Raw genomic sequence first — 20,039 nt, 5'->3', positions numbered from 1 at the left:
AGCTCACGTTCATTAAAATAAACCAGGCTTGGATCCCACAAGACTTGTCTGTACCTTGTGCAGAATAGACATTTATACCACCATAAAACATACATTCTTGTACTCAAATCAAGTGCAATGATTCTTTGTTTTTTTTGTTTTTATTTGTCCCAATATTTTGGGGGCTACCTACCACAATAAAAAAAAAAAAAACATTGTTGGCTACCTCCTCCTCCTCCATTGCTGCCTCCACCTACAACACCACATTCACCGCCTCCTCAACCTCCGACTCCATATCCACCTCCTTATCTGAGTTGCAGGTTAATAATTTGTAATTTTTAGTTATTTTATTTCATTTGCCGATGGCATAATGTCCTGGCCTCCCAGGCAGCTATTAAACAGTGCCGTTAATGAGGGAGCAACCTCTTCCAACACGCTTTTATAAAAATCCGCTCCATATCCATCTGGGCCTGGCGCTTTCCCGTTTTTTAATGACTTTATAGTGGTTTTGACTTCCTACTCTGTGATACGCTTATTAAGATGCGAGCGCATTTCTTCCGTGAGACGCGGAAGTAAGGTCTTTGATAGGAGTTCCTTGGCCTTTTCATGATCATAATCAGTCTGGCTGTATAGAGTAGCATAAAACTGCCCAAAGCAGTCTACTATTTCCTTCAGATCTATAATCCTATCTCCCGAAGCATTCACGATTCGCCTGATATTTGAGCTGGGTGTATATGGTTTGGCCAGGTTTGCCACCATCCTCCCTGCCTTATTGCCAAATTTAAACAAGTGTGCCGTCTTATGGTCCATAAACAGTTTTGTTTTCTGCTCAAGATAATAATCATAGTTATGTTTAGCAGTAACCCATTGAGTCTTATGTAGCTCAGTCGGGTTTTCCAAGAAAGTGGTGTACCTGTTACGTACTTCGTCTGTAGCTGCATTTAGACTTTGGGTCAGTTTTTTCTTTTTTGCCGTAATGTACGAGATGATACATCCCCTAATAACCGCCTTGGCCATGTCCCAGAATAGGAAATGATTATCTCGATGCTCCGCATTTGTGTCCGCATATTCCCACCACCATCCTTTTAGTTGGAGGATAAAGTCCTTGTCCACGGCTAGGTAGCTAGGCATACGCCATATGTAATCCGTCCCTCTCGGTATAGTTTCCGACAAAATCAGGGATACTGGAGCATGGTCAGAAAATAGCATGTCCATTATCTCTGACCCCTGAACCTTCCCCAGTAGCTGTGGTGAGACCAGTGCATAGTCTAGTCTAGACCAAGACTGGTTGGCGTAGAAGAAATATGTAAATTCCCGCTCAGTCGGATTTAAGTGTCTCCACACATCTATCAGATCTGTGGACTGCAAGAAGGGTTTTAGAGTCAATCTGTGTACGGGAGTGTTTCGCATCTGCAAGCCTGTGTCAACCGTTCTATTGCAATCTTCCTGGATATTGTGGACTGCGTTTAAATCTCCCATTACCACTATTCCACCCTGTCCCTCCTGCAAGACCTTCAATTCCAGGTCGGAAAAGAAGCTGGCCTGTGTGGAGTTGGGACCATAAATATTAAACAGCGTTAATTTACCAGTATCCGTATCTAAGTTAAGTTTCAACAGTCTCCCACAATCATCATTTTCTGCAGATAAGACCTCACATCTGAGCTTTTTATGTATAAGAATCAGCACTCCCGCCTTTCTACCGTCGGAAGGCAAACCATAAACTTGGCCCACCCACATTCGCTGCATGCACCAGAAATCAGCCTCCCCAGGTGCTTCTCCTGGATCAGGGCTATATCAGCGTGTAACCGCTTGAGATGCCTTAGTACCATTATCCTCTTTTGAGGGGACCTTAATCCTTTTACATTCCATGTAATAAGTTTTATAAATCAGGCCGGTTACATGATACTGGGAGATGTTCCCCTGTGGGAGGCCGACCCCTGTCGGGCGGTGGTGTATTCTGCTCGTCGGTGTGTCTTTGGATCATGACATGATAAAACATATAGAACTTTCCCCCCCCCCGCCCAGCCAGTGAACTGTAAACACATAACTTTGTGCCCCATAAGAAAACATGGGAGCGAGCAGCCAGCAAAATCTTCGTATGGACTTCTCTTTTTTCGCACTGACCTGGGCTGGACCGCTGCTAATCCTCTGCCCAGAGTCCATCCACTTAAACTTTGTCATTTATCAACGCCCGCCTCTCCCCGGATAATAAAGAACATAATAGGTTTCACATTCCTGTCCCCCTCACCCCTTAAATTCTAAGCTTAATACACAATGACTCCCACATCATCTTACATAATCAGCGCCAATAAGTCTCTCTGCATTCTCGGTCAGACATATCTCTCACGTGGATTATCTCCATTCCGGACTTGACGCAGGGTCTCGGAAACGTCCCGGTGAGGCTGGTGAAGTCGCAGTGGATCGTGCGCCACTACTGTTTCCAATATGGCCTCCTTTTGGTGATGATCCTCCTCTGTTTGGTGTCCCCATGCTGGAGCCTTTCGAAGAGTCACAGTCGTCCAGCGCTTCTACTGCATCTGTCGGTGTGAGGAATGTATCCACTCTGCCATCTCGCCTGAACACTCTCAGGGTTGCTGGGTATATTAAAGCGAATTTTATTTTCTTACGAACTAGCTGGGTACATATTTGAGAGAAGGCTCTCCTCTTTTTAGATACTTCCATGGAATAGTCCCCAAAAAGCAGGATTGTATGTCCACGCACTTTGAGTGGCTGATTTAACCGTCTATATTTGAGCAGTATCGCCTCCTTGTCTGCGTAATTGAGGTATTTAACAATCGTCGTCCTAGGCCTCCTTCTAGAACCATCGTCAGAGTGCTCTCATGGTGGGCCTATTCTATGTGCTCTCTCCACCGCTTGTGGTAGCTTGTCTGCGCAGATTTGAGCTAGTTGATGGGCCGGGATATTTTCCGGTAGCCCTAGGATTTGCAGATTGCTTCTGCGGGACCGATTTTCTAGGTCCTCGACTTTGTCTCTCAGCGCCTTGTTAGAGCATATCACCTCTCTGATTTGAGTATGCGCCTTTTCTAGCTCATCCTCCATGATCCCCACTCGCTGCTCTAGCTCCTGTATTTGTGCTGTATTCTGGGCCACCGCCACTTGCAATTGCTGCAATGTTGTTGCAATTGTGGCTTCCAGGGTAGCTTTTATGTCAGGGGCTAGTAGTTTAGCTACTTCTATAGCCATTTCCTTACAGGATGATTCAATCCCAGCGTTTCGCTGTGTAGTGTCCATCTGACAAGTCTGGGACTCACCCGCTTCAGGCGGTGGAGGCGGTTGGGATGAGGATCGCGTCGCTCTCCTCTTAGCATCCTCCATCTTGTCTTTCAGCTGCGCAGGCGGGAGGGGAGAACTTGTCAGCGGGGTGCCACTGCGCACCACAAACTTCTTCATAGACCTCCCGATGTCTCGAGGAGGTAAATGATCGGGGTTATTAAGCCCCAGGTCTCGGCTACACCCACTGCTATTATCCGGGGAAACTGAGCTCTCCTTCATTGCCTCCTTACATGTGCGCGCCGGAACCGGAAGTCAAGAACCCCCTTTTGCCGTGAATAAACCCCTGCTGTGCCTGGGTGACAGGGGCCTAAATCTCTCAAAATGCTCTGTTGTATTGCTGGGTGACATGAACCCCCTTTTGCCGTGAATGAACCTCTGCTGTGCCCGGGTGACAGGGGCCTAAATCTCTTAAAATCCTCTGTTGTATTGCTGGGTGACATGAACCCCCTTTTGCCGTGAATGAACCCCTGCTGTGCCTGGGTGACAGGGGCCTAAATCTCTCCAAATCCTCTGTTGTATTGCTATGTGACATGAACCCCCTTTTGCCGTGAATGAACCCCTGCTGTGCCTGTGTGACAGGTGCCTAAATCTCTCAAAATCCTCTGTTGTATTGCTGGATAACATGAACCCCCTTTTGCCGTGAATGAACCCCTGCTGTGCCTGGGTGACAGGGGCCTAAATCTCTCAAAATCTTCTGTTGTATTGCTGGGTGACATGAACCCCCTTTTGCCGTGAATGAACCCCTGCTGTGCCTGGGTGACAGGGGCCTAAATCTCTCAAAATGCTCTGTTGTATTGCTGGGTGACATGATCCCCCTTTTGCCGTGAATGAACCCCCGCTGTGCCTGCGTGACAGGGGCCTAAATCTCTCAAAATCGTCTGTTCTATTGCTGGGTGACATGAACCCCCTTTTGCTGTGAATGAACCCCTGCTCTGCATTGCCAAGAGGGAACTAAATTTAGTGAAAACATCTGTTACTGATCGGAAGATGCGCGACTACAACGCTGATGATAGCATTCCCACCTGTCAGCGGGGGCACAGTGGAAGCACAAGGCGAAGGCAGAGGAGGAGGAAGAGGTCGCCAATGCAGCTGGGGCACCACTAGCACCTGAGAAGGCAGGGTTAGCATGGCCAAAATGTAGAAAAGCTTTGTCAACCTTGGAGGTGCTGACCTGCCCTGCAGCCAGTGTATAGTGTGAACGTGTGTTTAGCACGGCAGAGAGCATTATCACAGGCCACAGCCAATGTGGACAAGCTTACGTTTATTAAAATGAACCAGGCATGGATCCCACAGGACTTGTCCGTACCTTGTGCAGAATAGACATTTATACCAGTCTCAACCATCCATTCTTGTACTCAAGTGCACTTATTCTTTGTTTTATTTTGTTATATGTCCCAATATTTTGGGGGATACCCCAATTTAAAAATAAAAAATAACACAAATCAATGTTGGCTACTTATTCCTCCTTCACCGCCGCTTCCACCTACACCGCCACGTCAACCTACACTGCCACATCCACCCATCCACCGCCTCCTCAACCTCCTACTCCTAGATCCAGATTATTATTTATAATTTTTCAGTATTTTATGTTATTTTAAGTCATTTCCCTATCCACATTTGTTTGCAGAACAGTTGTCATGCTCTTAAGCACATTTTGATGCCTTTTGCAGCCCTCTAGCCCTTTCCAGGACTATTTTAGAGCCATTTTAGTGGCCAAAAGTTTGGGTCCCCATTGACTTCAATGGGGTTCGGGTTTGGGGTCAAGTTCAGGTCCCGAACCCAAACTTTTTTTTCAAGTTCGGCCGAACCTGCCGAACCCGAACATCTAGGTGTCCGCTCAACTCTAATCTCTAACTAACAATTACTATATGGCCCCTTTCAGACAGACAATAGTAAACCCATATGGGTTCTGGACAGTGAACAAACACAAGTTTTAAGCGGCCTACACACAGATGATGTTTGTGTGCGAACCTGTTTTCTCACAGGCCCATTCATTTGAGTGAATGAGCCATATGAAAAAATTAGAGACGGATGGTGCATACTCAGGTTTTATCACAATGGACCAATGTCTATGCAGGAAATCGCTCATGTGCATACAGTTGCAAGAAAAAGTATGTCCAAATGTTTTTTTTGGCAGCAGTGGCTTCCTCTGTGGTATTCTCCCATGAAATCCATTCTTGTTTAGTGTTTTACGTATCGTAGATTCGCTAACAGGGATGTTAGCATATGCCAGAGACTTTTGTAAGTCTTTAGCTGACACTCTAGGATTCTTCTGCATTTCTTGCTTGATTCTAATGTTGTATTTATGTGATGAGCTTGGTCCTAGTGCTGCATTCAAGTAATGAGCTTGGTTCTGGTGCTGTATTTATGTAATATGTCTAATATGTGATTGTCTATTGTTGTGACTTAGATGAAGATCAGATCACATTTTATGACCAATTTTGCAGAAATCCATATAATTCCAAAGGGTTCACATACTTTTTCTTGCAACTGTATACCTATTCAATTGAATGGGTCACTGTTTGGTCTAGTGCTGTCCATTCAGAAATATTGGGATAATTTATTAAGACTGTTTTTTTAGAATCTGGTCTTAATAACCCCTATAGCTGGTGGTGGATCCACTGAAGTTATACGGAGTCGCAGGACTCTATATAACTTCGGCATATCCTGCTCCCAGACATCCCAACCTGCATTTTCCAAACATATGCAGTATCTGCACACTTTGCTCTATGGTGTGGAGGACTGGGCTCATTACCCTGCCCAAAATTATCATATTTACAGTACAGACCAAAAGTTTGGACACACCTTCTCATTCAAAGAGTTTTCTTTATTTTCATGACTATGAAGGCATCAAAACTATGAATTAACACATGTGAAATTATATACATAACAAACAAGTGTGAAACAACTGAAAATATGTCATATTCTAGGTTCTTCAAAGTAGCCACCTTTTGCTTTGATTACTGCTTTGCACACTATTGGCGTTCTCTTGATGAGCTTCAAGAGGTAGTCCCCTGAAATGGTCTTCCAACAGTCTTGAAGGAGTTCCCAGAGATGCTTAGCACTTGTTGGCCCTTTTGCCTTCACTCTGCGGTCCAGCTGACCCCAAACCATCTCGATTGGGTTCAGGTCCGGTGACTGTGGAGGCCAGGTCATCTGGCGCAGCACCCCATCACTCTCCTTCATGGTCAAATAGCCCTTACTTTCAAAGTTTTCCCAATTTTTGGGCTGACTGACCGACCTTCATTTCTTAAAGTAATGATGGCCACTCGTTTTTCTTTACTTAGCTGCTTTTTTCTTGCCATAATACAAATTCTAACAGTCTATTTAGTAGGACTATCAGCTGTGTATCCACCTGACTTCTCCTCAACGCAACTGATGGTCCCAACCCCATTTATAAGGCAAGAAATCCCACTTATTAAACCTGACAGGGCACACCTGTGAAGTGAAAACCATTTCAGGGGACTACCTCTTGAAGCTCATCAAGAGAACGACAAGACAGTGCAAAGCAGTAATCAAAGCAAAAGGTGGCTACTTTGAAGAACCTAGAATATGACATATTTTCAGTTGTTTCACACTTGTTTGTTATGTATATAATTCCACATGTGTTAATTCATAGTTTTGATGCCTTCAGTGTGAATCCACAATTTTCATAGTCATGAAAATAAAGAAAACTCTTTGGATGAGAAGGTGTGTCCAAACTTTTGGTCTGTACTGTATGTATATGATAAAAGGGATTCTGTCACCACTTATAAGCCCTGTGAGCTAAACATCTGCTCATGTCTAGGGTAGCATTCTGATTTCTAAGGTGGCCTTATAAAAGCTATTTGTGGCTTTATTCTGCGGAAAAACAGGTTTTACTAACCTGTCAATCATTGAATTAAGGTGCCCAAGCAGGGGAGGTCTGTGGATGCATGGTGCCCGGCCGCACGCATCGCTGTTCGTGCCCAGCGCCGCCTTCTACTCCTCAGTGCCGCCTCTCCCTCCTCCTCCTCCCTCTTTGAGATCCTGCGTGTGCGCACAGGCTCAGCCTGATGCACCGTTGCGGACTGCTGGCATCGGCTTCTTCTTGCACTGTGCGCACGCGCCGAGAAGGGGACACTGCTACAGGTTGCCGGAAAGGTTTACTGCGAGTAAACTAGAGATGGGAAGTTCGGATCTTTCACATGAATCAGTTTATTTGAATCAGTTCATTCAAATGAACCGATTCATGAATCGAATCTTCGGTTCATTCGCTGAGCTGACAAGAAGCAAGTGAACCGAAGCTTAGGTTGCGCAATGTGCATGCGCGGATGCTTCGATTCACTTGCTGACTCGCTGAGTCGGCTCTTGGTCTGAGTCAGGAAGTTTATTCTTTAAAACCCTGTGTGTAATTATCTACCCCACTGTAGGAAAAAAACAAGCATCCAGGGGGGGTGAATTTAACACTGGGGTAAATAATATAATTAAAATGGAGGGTTAAATGTGTAAATGTATTTAAAAAAAATACATCTCTCTCAATAGTTATATAGCTACTGAATGAGACAGAAGAAGGGATGCCTTTAACATATATATCTCCTTGAGAAGCCAATTTGACCCTAAAGGGTTAATTCAACCTGTAATCTAAACTCTGTCCTGTCACTTCTCTTATCTCTCTGCTCTGCTATCAGTGAACCTTTCCGGGATATATTGTCTCACATGCCGGTGTCAGGGAGCCGCTATCTAATAGCGGGAGACTCCCTGAACGTCCGGGAGACTTGAGATTCCTGTGCTCCAGTATCTTACATTCCAGTGTCTTAAATTTAGCAGTATCCTGCTAAACATTAGACAGCTTCCTAGCTTGCTTACATTTAGACCATTTTCTACACCTAAAACAGGCTTAGAAAATTATGAATGAGACGGGCCTGCGGGATGGAACTCTTCCACGCCCACGCCGCTCTCACTTTTTTAGACCTGGCATGAGCGGGAAAAAGTTGCAGATTGTGGTGCAAATAACCTTTGCGCTGAAATCTGCTCCATAAATACGCTTTATATAGGCATATTTATGGATAGTAAATGACCCCCATTGTCCATATGAAAGAGTCCTATGACAAAGGTTCCACTTGTCAGAAGTCAGTACTCAAAGAATCTGTTACACAGAATCCTACAATTTATGCCTCCATTATTCAGAAACTGAGGTTACAACCCCACGATGCAGCTGGCCACATGCAACCAAGCCATGCCCACCCACAGCAGCCAATGGACACACAATTTTGCAGTAAAATCATGTGGTCATTGGCTGCCATGGGTGGACATGGCATGGCCTTATGCAGCCAGCCACAAGGTGGGGTTGTACCCTTATGCTCCTGCTAGGAATAATAGCTTCCTCCTGGATATTTAAAGAGGACTTCTTTGTTCTCCTGACATGTATGTTGTAGTAAATACTTGTAATTTCTATAAAATATCAATTATGGAGCATATTTCCTTAGAAAAGTGTGAGATTCCTGTTATACCTCCTATGAAATGTATGAATAAATTAAGAACTGGATATTTTACCTTGTTGTCTCTGCAAAATCTAAAGCTACCCATTAAATACAATTAGTACATTATGGTGTAGGATACTCCCTATTGACAAGGGGGGGGGGGGGGGGGTAGTAATGAGGGAAAAGAACAGCTTAATGCAGAGTTATAAGAGAAGATATTCCATAAATTGTATTTTACAGTGAATGTAAGTTAAACAGGAAAGCAGATTGATGCTATAGTGTTTGCCACTGTGCTTGCACCAGACACTAATATTGTTAGGTTCTTTTCACGTTATTAGTCAATAGGGTCCATTTGTTGCCACTGTTGTCCGTCAAGCATTGGATCTGGCACTGCATTCTTGTTTCCAGCCGACCTCACCGATAAGTAATGGGGCATGCTGGGTTCTGCTGTAGTGTATGTCAAAAGCAATGCTGTGTGCTATCATCCCAATGCATTAGGAGCCTCCCGAATCATAGAGGAACAGATTCAGGCTCGGACTGGCCCACAGGGGAACAGGTGAATCCCCCCGTGGGCCCCTTTTCCCTCAACCCTTTTACAAGTGGCACATAGCACAGTACACTGACAGCATTTGTGTTTGCAGAGTGCTGTTACATTGTCTTTTTTTCTTTATGTTTCAGCTAGCCATGGCAGCGTGCACCTGCACATTGGGATGTGCTGACTGATCCCCTTTTTTGAGATGACTTTTAGATATAGAGTCAGGCTAGCTATGTCCTCTTGAAGTCACTGCATGGCATCATATTGTAGCATCTTTCTGCTGCCGCCACTGTGTGGGTGGTTAATATTTGCATGTAGCTGTACAGTGGGCGCCCAAAATGAATTTTACTGGTGGGCCCTAGGCACCCCAGTCCGACACTGTACAGACTTTAGGATCCAAGAGCATCTTTTTTAGCTGTACTACAGATTCTCTTTAATGGCAATCAGGAAAAGTAGAGGGAGTAAGAGCTGTGTATGTTTCATGTTTTATATATGTTCCATCTTTAAAAAGAATGAAAATAACTTTTTTTTAGACTTTCAATAACTCGCCAGGACTAGTTCAGTTACAGATGTTTCATTGTTATAGTTCATGAATGTTCTTTGTTAAAAACTTTACCTACGTAGAGAATGAGTCAGGTAGGCTGTAGGGCAAGGTGGGTGACCTCAGAAAGTTATGCAGCTGGCACATCACCAGTGTTCCTATTATGCCTTCAAACACCTCCCTGTATCTGTCAGACAGAACTATCAACACTGTTTGCATTCCATGCAAGCCAAACTTGAGAATTCTTGGATATTGCGTAATAACAGGAGTGCATTATGGTGTAACATTAAACATGGTCGAGGACCACTCAGACTTGTAAAAAAAATAGGAACACATCTACTTACTAGAAGTTATATAAACAAAATCTGAAGGTGTCGGCCCTTTACAGAGTAATAAAGGGGGGAGTTGCAGAGAGCGATGAGGAGAAAGCAAAGCTATTACATATTTTTTTCTCCACTGTATTCACTGAGGAAAGTAAACTGTCAGATGTAAAAGTAAATTCCCCATTAAAAGTGCCCTATCTGACCCAGGAAGAAGTACAGCGGCGTCTTAAAAAGATTAAAATAGACAAATCGTCAGGACCATATGGCATACACCCCGTATCCTAAGAGAATTAAGTAATATCATAGCCAGACCCTTATTTCTGATATTTAAGGACTCTATACTGACAGGGAGTGTTCCTCAGGATTGACGCATAGCAAATGTGATGTCAATATTTAAAAAGGGTCCAAAAACAGAGCCTGGAAACTATAGGCCGGTAAGTTTAACATCTGTCGTGGGTAAACTGTTTAAAGGTTTTCTAAGAGATGCTATCTTGGAGTACCTCAATGAAAATAAGCAAATAACGCCATATCAGCATGGCTTCATGAGGGATCGGTCATGTCAAACTAATTTATTTAGTTTCTATGAGGAGGAAAGTTCTAGACTTGACAGCGGCGAATCAATGAATGTCGTATATCTGGACTTCTCCAAAGCATTTGACACTGTACCACATAAAATTTTTGTATATAAAAAGAGAATGCTTGGACTGGGAGAAAATGTCTGTATGTGGGTAAGTAACTGGCTCAGTGATAGAAAACATAAGGTGGTTATTAATGGTACACACTCAGATTGGGTCACTGTCACTAGTGGGGTACCTCAGGGGTCAGTATTGGGCCCTATTCTCTTCAATATATTTATTAATGATCTTGTAGAAGGCTTGCACAGTAAAATATCAATTTTTGCAGATGACACTAAGCTGTGTAAAGTAATTGACAATGAAGAGGACAGTATACTGCTACAGATGGATCTGGATAGATTGGAGGCTTGGGCAGAGAAGTGGCAGATGAGGTTTAACACTGACAAATGTAAGGTTATGCACATGGGAAGGAATAATGCAAGTCACCAGTACATACTAAATGGTAAAACACTCGGCATCACTGACACGGAAAAGAACCTAGGAATTTTAGTGAACAGCAAACTAAGCTGTAGAAACCAGTGTCAGGCAGTTGCTGCCAAGGCCAATAAGATAATGGGTTGCATCAAAAGTGGCATAGATGCCAATGATGAGAACATAGTGCTACCACTCTACAAATCATTAGTCAGACCACACATGGAGTACTGTGTACAGTTCTGGGCTCCTGTGAACAAAGCAGTCATAGCAGAGCTGGAGAGGGTTCAGAGAAGGGCAACTAAAGTAATAACTGGAATGGGTGGATTACAGTATCCTAAGAAATTATCAAAATTAGCGTTATTCACTTTAGAATAAAGACGACTGAGGGGAGATCTAATAACTGTGTATAAATACACTCACCTAAAGAATTATTAGGAACACCTGTTCTATTTCTCATTAATGCAATTATCTAGTCAACCAATCACATGGCAGTTGCTTCAATGCATTTAGGGGTGTGGTCCTGGTCAAGACAATCTCCTGAACTCCAAACTGAATGTCAGAATGGGAAAGAAAGGTGATTTAAGCAATTTTGAGCGTGGCATGGTTGTTGGTGGCAGACGGGCCGGTCTGAGTATTTGACAATCTGCTCAGTTACTGGGATTTTCAGGCACAACCATTTCTAGGGTTTATAAAGAATGGTGTGAAAAGGGAAAAACATCCAGTATGCGGCAGTCCTGTGGGCGAAAATGCCTTGTGGATGCTAGAGGTCAGAGGAGAATGGGCCGACTGATTCAAGCTGATAGAAGAGCAACGTTGACTGAAATAACCACTCGTTACAACCGAGGTATGCAGCAAAGCATTTGTGAAGCCACAGCACGCCCAACCTTGAGGCGGATGGGCTACAACAGCAGAAGACCCCACCGGGTACCACTCATCTCCACTACAAATAGGAAAAAGAGGCTACAATTTGCACGAGCTCACTAAAATTGGACTGTTGAAGACTGGAAAAATGTTGCCTGGTCTGATGAGTCGCGATTTCTGTTGAGACATTCAAATGGTAGAGTCCGAATTTGGCGTAAACAGAATGAGAACATGTATCCATCATGCCTTGTGACCACTGTGCAGGCTGGTGGTGGTGGTGTAATGATGTGGGGGATGTTTTCTGGGCACACTTTAGGCCCCTTAGTGCCAATTGGGCATCGTTTAAATGCCACGGGCTACCTGAGCATTGTTTCTGACCATGTCCATCCCTTCATGACCACCATGTACCCATCCTCTGATGGCTACTTCCAGCAGGATAATGCACCATGTCACAAAGCTCGAATCATTTCAAATTGGTTTCTTGAACATGACAATGAGTTCACTGTACTAAAATGGCCCCCACAGTCACCAGATCTCAACCCAATAGAGCATCTTTGGGATGTGGTGGAATGGGAGCTTTGTGCCCTGGATGTGCATCCCTCAAATCTCCATCAACTGCAAGATGCTATCCTATCAATATGGGCCAACATTTCTAAAGAATGCTATCAGCACCTTGTTGAATCAATGTCACGTAGAATTAAGGCAGTTCTGAAGGCAAAAGGGGGTCCAACACCGTATTAGTATGGTGTTCCTAATAATTCTTTAGGTGAGTGTATATTAGGGGTCAGTACAGAGATCTCTCCCATCATCTACTTAACCCCAGGACTGTGACTGTGACAAGGGGACATCCTCTGTGCCTGGAGAAAAGAAGGTTTATACACAAACATAGAAGAGGATTCTTTACGGAGTGAGACTATGGAACTCTCTGCCTGAGGAGGTGGTGATGGTGAGTTCACTAAAAGAGTTCAAGAGGGGCCTGGAGTGTAATAATATTACAGGCTATAGCTACTAGAGATCGGTAGTTGATCTAGGGAGTTATTATGATTGTCTGATTGGAGTCGAGAAGGAATTTTTTTCTCCTTAAGTGGGGAAAATTTGCTTCTACTCCACAGTTTTTTTTTGCCTTCCTCTAGATCAACTTGCAGGATAACAGGCCGAACTGGATAGACAGATGTCTTTTTTCGGCCTTATATACTATGTTACTATGTTACTAGAATATCAAGCATTGCATTATCATTTAACATCTTCAGGCCCAGATTATCCTGGCTTAAAGTGAATGACCTTTGAACAGTTTTTACACTAAATTGATTCAAAATTCTGTGACTAGCTAGTGTCAGGATGTTGAATGCTATATTGCAACACTACATCCTGAGACTTCTACCTGTCTGAAACCAGAGACACTGCAGCATCTCTGTTGGGGTCATACTAAACCCCAGATTTCCTCAGAACTCTGGTTGGGAAATGTGGAATAAGCTCCCTATAGTGGTGGTGCAGCCAATCAGCAGTTTATCATTTACCGGTAACTCTGTGTTAATGCAGGTGATTCAAAGAAATAAAGGTGTAATAAATTAATCAGGAACATTTGGTTCTTTTTGTAACTCCCATGATCTTCAGTGGGCAGCAGACAGGGATATGCCATTAATGCTTAAAATAGTAATGTCCCTTTAAAGACTCATTAATGAGCGAGTTTGATCTGTAAAATGGTAGTGTAGCAAGTATGATACCAATATTTAAGTGGTTAAGCTTGTAATATAACATCAGTGTGAGTTTATGAGGGGTTGGTCTTGTCAAACTATGTTGATCAAGGGTAAGGCTAGAGATCTTGTATTTCTGGATTTTTCAAAGGCATTTGATACTGTGCCACATAAATGGTTGGTAGTGAGACTGCTATGACTAGGGGAAATTTGTGCAATTAGGAAAATAATAGTCAGTGATGAAAAACAGATGCTTATTAATGGAATATACCCAGATTGGAACCATGAGGAACCATATAGGTTAGTATTGGGCTTTTCAATGACCTTGTAGATTACAGGGTAAGATTTGAAGATTAAACTTAGGCTATGAGGTTTTAAGAGAAGATTAAAATGCAGTCAGAGAGGCAGCAAATAAAGTCTAGCCACCAAAAAGTTTTGTCCAAGCTCTTTTTGGGCTTTGAGAAAATGACATAACAGTTCAGCCTGAGAAGAGCTTTGACAGGAGAGTGAGGGGGAAGCTGTTTTAACCATTAATATATTGGGATCTGTAGCACCTATAGATATTGGTCTGGTCTTGGTTAAAAGCTGACAATCTAATATTTAAAACAAGACCAGAATCTACTTCAGAAGATATATCTGTTAAAAATTGGATTAGGAGTGAAAGCAGCTGAAAGTGAAAGCAGTTTTCAGCTCCTTTCACTTCAAATGCGATTTCTAACAGCTATACCTCCCTATGTAGTGGAGATAATTCTGAAATTCTGGTCTTGTTTTAAAGCTTAGATTTCAAACAAAATGATTCCCATATATAAATCTGCTACCCAGTCCGAGATATGAAGAGTTAAAGGAGCCCTCCCACACTTCAGGTGGCTGTGATCTCAGCCAGCCTGGTGGAGGAGGGGAGGGGGCACTAGTCGAGCTGACAGGCTGCAGGGAGAATAGAAATAGAAATAATATATACATTTGGCACCATCATAATGACTCACAGAATAAAGTTATCATGTTCATACCACACAGTAAACGCTCCCCAAAATCCCACAAAATAATGTTAAAATTGCTGTTTTTTTTATCTTTCTCCTACAATAAAATAATACAAGTTATGTAGTACACTATATGTACCCCAAAATAGTTAATACAGAAAGTCCAACTTCTCCTGCAAAATTCAATCTCCCCTACAGCTAAATGGAAGAAAAAATTCAGTTATTACCAGACCACAGAGGAGGAAAAATGCACTTCAGACAAATTCTAAATAACAATAAAAAAGTGACAGTTTAGGGAGCATTTTTCTAATCTTAATGTGACTGTTAAGGAGTCTAGATGAAAGCAAAGAGCTGCACTTACAAGGAAACATATCTCACAATTATATATTACACAATAAATGTTAGAAAGATCTGAGAGGAACTTGGGGATACTGGTGAACAGTAAATGTAATGGTCACTAGCATTTAACTAACTTTGCATAAACCAATAGTACAGGTGAATATAACAAACACTGCAATAAGTCTTAACAGAAAAAAAATCCCTCTTTCTCCGCTTATGAGTGTCACAGTAGGGAGCAGTGAACCCTGACTTGCCTGTCCCACTGTCCCTACCTCCTTGCATGACCTACCCTAAACAGTGATCCACAACTGGTCGACAATCCCTTACTGAAAACGTAGTGGGGTCTATGCAAGAAGGGAAGAACAGGGGGGAAAATATTAAACTAGTGACAGATCGGTAACCACAAAAAGGAGTATGATGAAAACAGACAAGCTGGGTCAAAACCAAGAGGGACAAAACGTCAGAAGAAACTGAGAAAACCAGAAACAGACAAATCAGATATGATGCTCCCCCCTCAGATCAAGCTTGGAAAACCACTGGGACCCCAGGATCTGGTTGAACAAATCTGGTCACCTGAGTGGCCTCTAGAACTACCACCAGGGTGTTGAATCTTTTCTGGTGCTGGTGGTTTAGGAAAGCTTTTCAGGAGGCGATCTGCACTCCCACAGTTAAAGCAGAGCCCCTTCTTCCTCCTAAGGTTCCTGCAATCTTGTGCGGACATCGTAGCTCCAAGCTGCATGGGTTCGTCCACTGGGACCATAGCCTTGGAAGCCGTAGATGGTGGATCTGCAGCCAACATAGGTGCAGACATACGTTCTCTCGTCCTTTCTATAAGACGTCTGCCTATAAGACGTCAGTCCAAAGTCTCGTCTAATAAGTCAGGAGAGGGATAATTAACAAGCATATACTTAAGAGATTCAGAGAGTTCCTGATGAATCTGACTCCTGAGTGCTTGGTTATTCCATTTAGATGCAATACACAATTTGCCGCACAAAATTACGCACAATAGTCTTCTACTGGTCTATCACCTTGTCGGAGGGAGATCAACTGGGACACTGCTAATGCACTACTATCTGGCTCATCATACAAAATGCGCACAGCTGAAAAAAAATTGTCTACTAAAGGTAATTTAGGGGATTCAGCAGGGTGTGAATAAGCCCATTCCTGTGGGTCCCCCTGTAATAATGAAATAATTATCCTTACCCTCTACTGCTCTGACCCAAACGAGTAGCGCCGTAGTCTGAAGTTCAGACTCTAAAAAGACATCATCTGCATTCTATCCGGTAGTAATGGTCCGGTAGTTTAACTTGGGGTTCCAAAAATGGTGGGGAAAGGTTCACACAGGATGCAGCCTGGACCTCCTCCTGGTGCTGGACTCTTTCAGCAAGACTGTGTACAAGTTGTGTCAGGCCTTGTAGCTGTTCCACCAAAGCCAACATACCATCCATTTCAATGACAAGTGGCAACAAAAATTAAACCGCCTGTGATTCTGTCACAGTAGGGAGCAGTGAACCCTGACTTGCCCATCCCACTGTCCCTACCTGCTTGCAGAATCCATCCTAAACAGCAGCCCACAACTGGTTGACAATCCCTTCCAAAAAAATGCAGGGGTCTATATGGGAAGGGAAGGACAGAAGGAAAAATAATAAACTAGTGACAGATCTGTAGCCATAAAAACATGAGAATGGCAGAAACAGACAAGCAGGGTCAAAACCAACAGAGACAAAAACCAATCAGGAATTGTAGCTCAGAGTCAATACCTGGAGAACAAACAGGGAAATCCAGAAATAGACAAATCAGATACAATACTAAGCCAGAGGCAAAACCAGGAAGAAACATCAAGGTCCAAAGGTACGACTCTGCTATTTTAATTTTGGTGTTATTCTGGTTAGCTGAGCCATCTCATTGGTTATCCCTACTCTGTGTCTGTCTATGTTTATTATTTCCTCCTTGTCTTTCATTCCTGTAGACCCCTGCACTTAGTAGGAAGGGACTGCTGTCCAGTTGCAGGCCGTCATTTAGGGCAGATCGTGCAAGTATGTAGGTAGGGACAAAGGTGTGGGTGAAGTTCAGGGCCTCACTGATTCCTATGGTTACAACAACTATGTACAAATATGCACATGCACAGTACAGTGTGTAGAAGAAGGATCATCATAGACAGGGATTATTTACTGTAAGGAAGACTTTTGAGGGACTTTTTTTTGTTAATTTGGTGTATTTTAATGTTATTACTTAATTTACTATATCATGCATTGGAAAACTGGATATTTGTGGGATAAAATTGATTGTCATAGTTTGGATTTAGTTTTTATAGCGTCCATCCTTTATTCTGTGGTTCAGTACCATTATAGTAATGCCAAATAGTTTTTCTTTTACTACTTTTACTACTTTTCTTTTACTACTTAGGAAAAATTGCTTTGTGTTGATTTATTCTGCTACCAATAACTTTTTTATATTTCCATCTACAGAGTTGTGTGAGGGACCATTTTGTGTTTTTTTTTTTTTTTTGGGTGGCGAGGTGATGAAAAAATGGCATTTTGATTTATTTTTCCTCTAAGGTGTTCAATGTGCAGGATAAATACTTTTATACTGTAATAGTTCAGACATTTTCAGATGTGGCGATACCTATTCCATTTATTTTTTATCGTTTGTTTGTATATGTGAAATATAGGGAAAACGTGTGATTGAAAAAAAAAGTTCTAATTTTGTTTCTTTATAATTGTTAAAAATAACTTTTTTTCCACTTATATTTTTAGCTGCCTTTTTAAATTTTACCTTAGTCCACTTATATCATAGACTGTAATACTAAAGTATTGCAGTCTAGGGTGCTTGTAATGTCTTCCTATAGAAAGATCACAATGGAAATCCTGGGAGCTTTCACGAGGCCCCAGGCTGCTATGATACTCCCTGCTCCACACTCCCCTTCCTGCCATAAATATATGGGAAATGTCATTAATGCCCCCCCATGTGCCTGACCCCTCACAGTGAATATACTTACCTGGGTCCCCGCGCCCTGCACCGCTCCTGGTCCCCGCACCGCCGCTGCTGCTTCTCCCCGTGCACAGATAAAAACATCCGATGTTGGGGGGAGCAGCCAATGGCAGGCGGGGACGAGCCTTTTTAGCATCGCGGGGGACATTAGGGAGGTTCGTCCTCGTCCCCGCCCGCCATTGACTACTCGCCCCCGACACTGAATGTTTTCATCCGTGCACGGAGAGAAGCAGCAGCGGCGGTTCGGGGACCAGGAACGGCGCAGGGACCCAGGTATATATATTCCCTGTGAGGGGCCCGGCACATTGGGGGGCATTTATTGATATTGGATAACCTCTTTAAGGGGTTAAAGGTAATCCATCACCAGTTTTATTGTGCCCTAACTAAGGATAGCATAACTTCGTGACAGATAACCTTAAAGGGGATGTCCAAGTTATGAAAAAAAATAATATAGCACTGAAAATCTGATGGGCAGCAATATATAACTAAGCTAAGCAAGTTTTATGCAAAAAATATATACAGTGCTGCCCAGAATTATTCATACCCCTGGCAAATTTTGATTTAAAGGGATTCTGTCACCAAGTTTTGGGCTATAGAGCTGCGGACATGCACGGCTAGATCGCCGCTAGCATGTCCGCAATATACCGGTCCTATAGGGCTGTGTGCTTTTATTTTCTTTAAAAAAGGATTTTAGAGATATGTAAATTAGTCTTGTATGTGTCCAAGGGGCTGTACGAACCTTCTTGGTGCCCAGCCACACCCGCCTGTGAAGGAGCCCAGCACCGCCTATGTCCTCCGAATCTCCTCCTTTCATCAACATAGATTAGATTGCCGTAATCTCGCGATGCGCAATCTCGCGCATGCGCAGTTCTTTCCCTGAGGCTGATGCCAGCACAGGGAAGGAACACTATACCGGCACTGCGCATGCGCGAGCTCCGGCATCGCGAGATTACGGCAATCTATCGGTGACGAAAGGAGGAGATTCGGAGGACATAGGCGGTGCTGGGCTCCAGGAAGGTTTGTACAGCCCCTTGGACACATACAAGACTAATTTACATATCTCTAAAATCCTTTTTTAAAGAAAATAAAAGCACACAGCCCTATAGGACCTGTATATTGCGGACATGCTAGCGGCGATCTAGCCATGCATGTCCGCAGCTCTATAGCCCAAAACTTGGTGACAGAATCCCTTTAAAGTTACTTTTATTCAACCAGCAAGTAATTTTTTGATGGGAAATACATAGGTGTCTCCCAAAAGATAATAAGACGATGTACAAGAGGCATTATTGTGAAAAAAAACTAACATTTCTTAGGTTTTATTTACATTTGAGCAAAAAGTGTCCAGTTGGCGTAAAAAGGAGAAGCCTTCAACCCAAAGAACACCATCCCCACTGTCAAACATGGTGGTGGGAACCTAATGCTTTGGGGGTGTTTTTCAGCCAATAGACCAGGGAACCTAATCACAGTAAACGGCACCATGAAAAAAGAGCAATACATGAGGATTCTCAACGCCAACATCAGGCAGTCTGCAAAGAAACTTGGCCTTGGGCACCAGTGGACATTTCAGCATGACAATGACCCAAAACACACAGCAAAAGTGGTGAAGAAATGGTTAGCAGACAAGAACATTAACGTTTTGGAGTGGCCCAGCCAGAGTCCAGACTTGAATCCAATTGAGAATCTGTGGAGGGAGCTAAAGATCAGGGTGATGGCAAGAAGACCCTCCAACCTGAAAGATTTGAAGCTCATTGCTAAAGATGAATGGGCAAAAATACCTGTGGAGACATGCAAAAAGCTGGTCTGCAATTATAGGAAGCGTTTCATTGCTGTAATAGACAATAAAGGCTTTTCTATTGATTATTGAGAAGGGTATGAATAGTTTTGGACTGGACACTTTTTGCTCAAATGTAAATAAAAGCTGAGAAATGTTTTTTCCCCACAATAATGCCTCTTGTACATCGTCTTATTATCTTTTGGGAGACACCTATGTCATTTTCCGTCAAAAAATTACTTGC

This window comes from Bufo bufo, chromosome 3 (genome assembly GCF_905171765.1).
Source record: "Bufo bufo chromosome 3, aBufBuf1.1, whole genome shotgun sequence".
Taxonomy (NCBI): Eukaryota; Metazoa; Chordata; class Amphibia; order Anura; family Bufonidae; genus Bufo; species Bufo bufo.
This window is presented reverse-complemented; position numbering follows the sequence as displayed.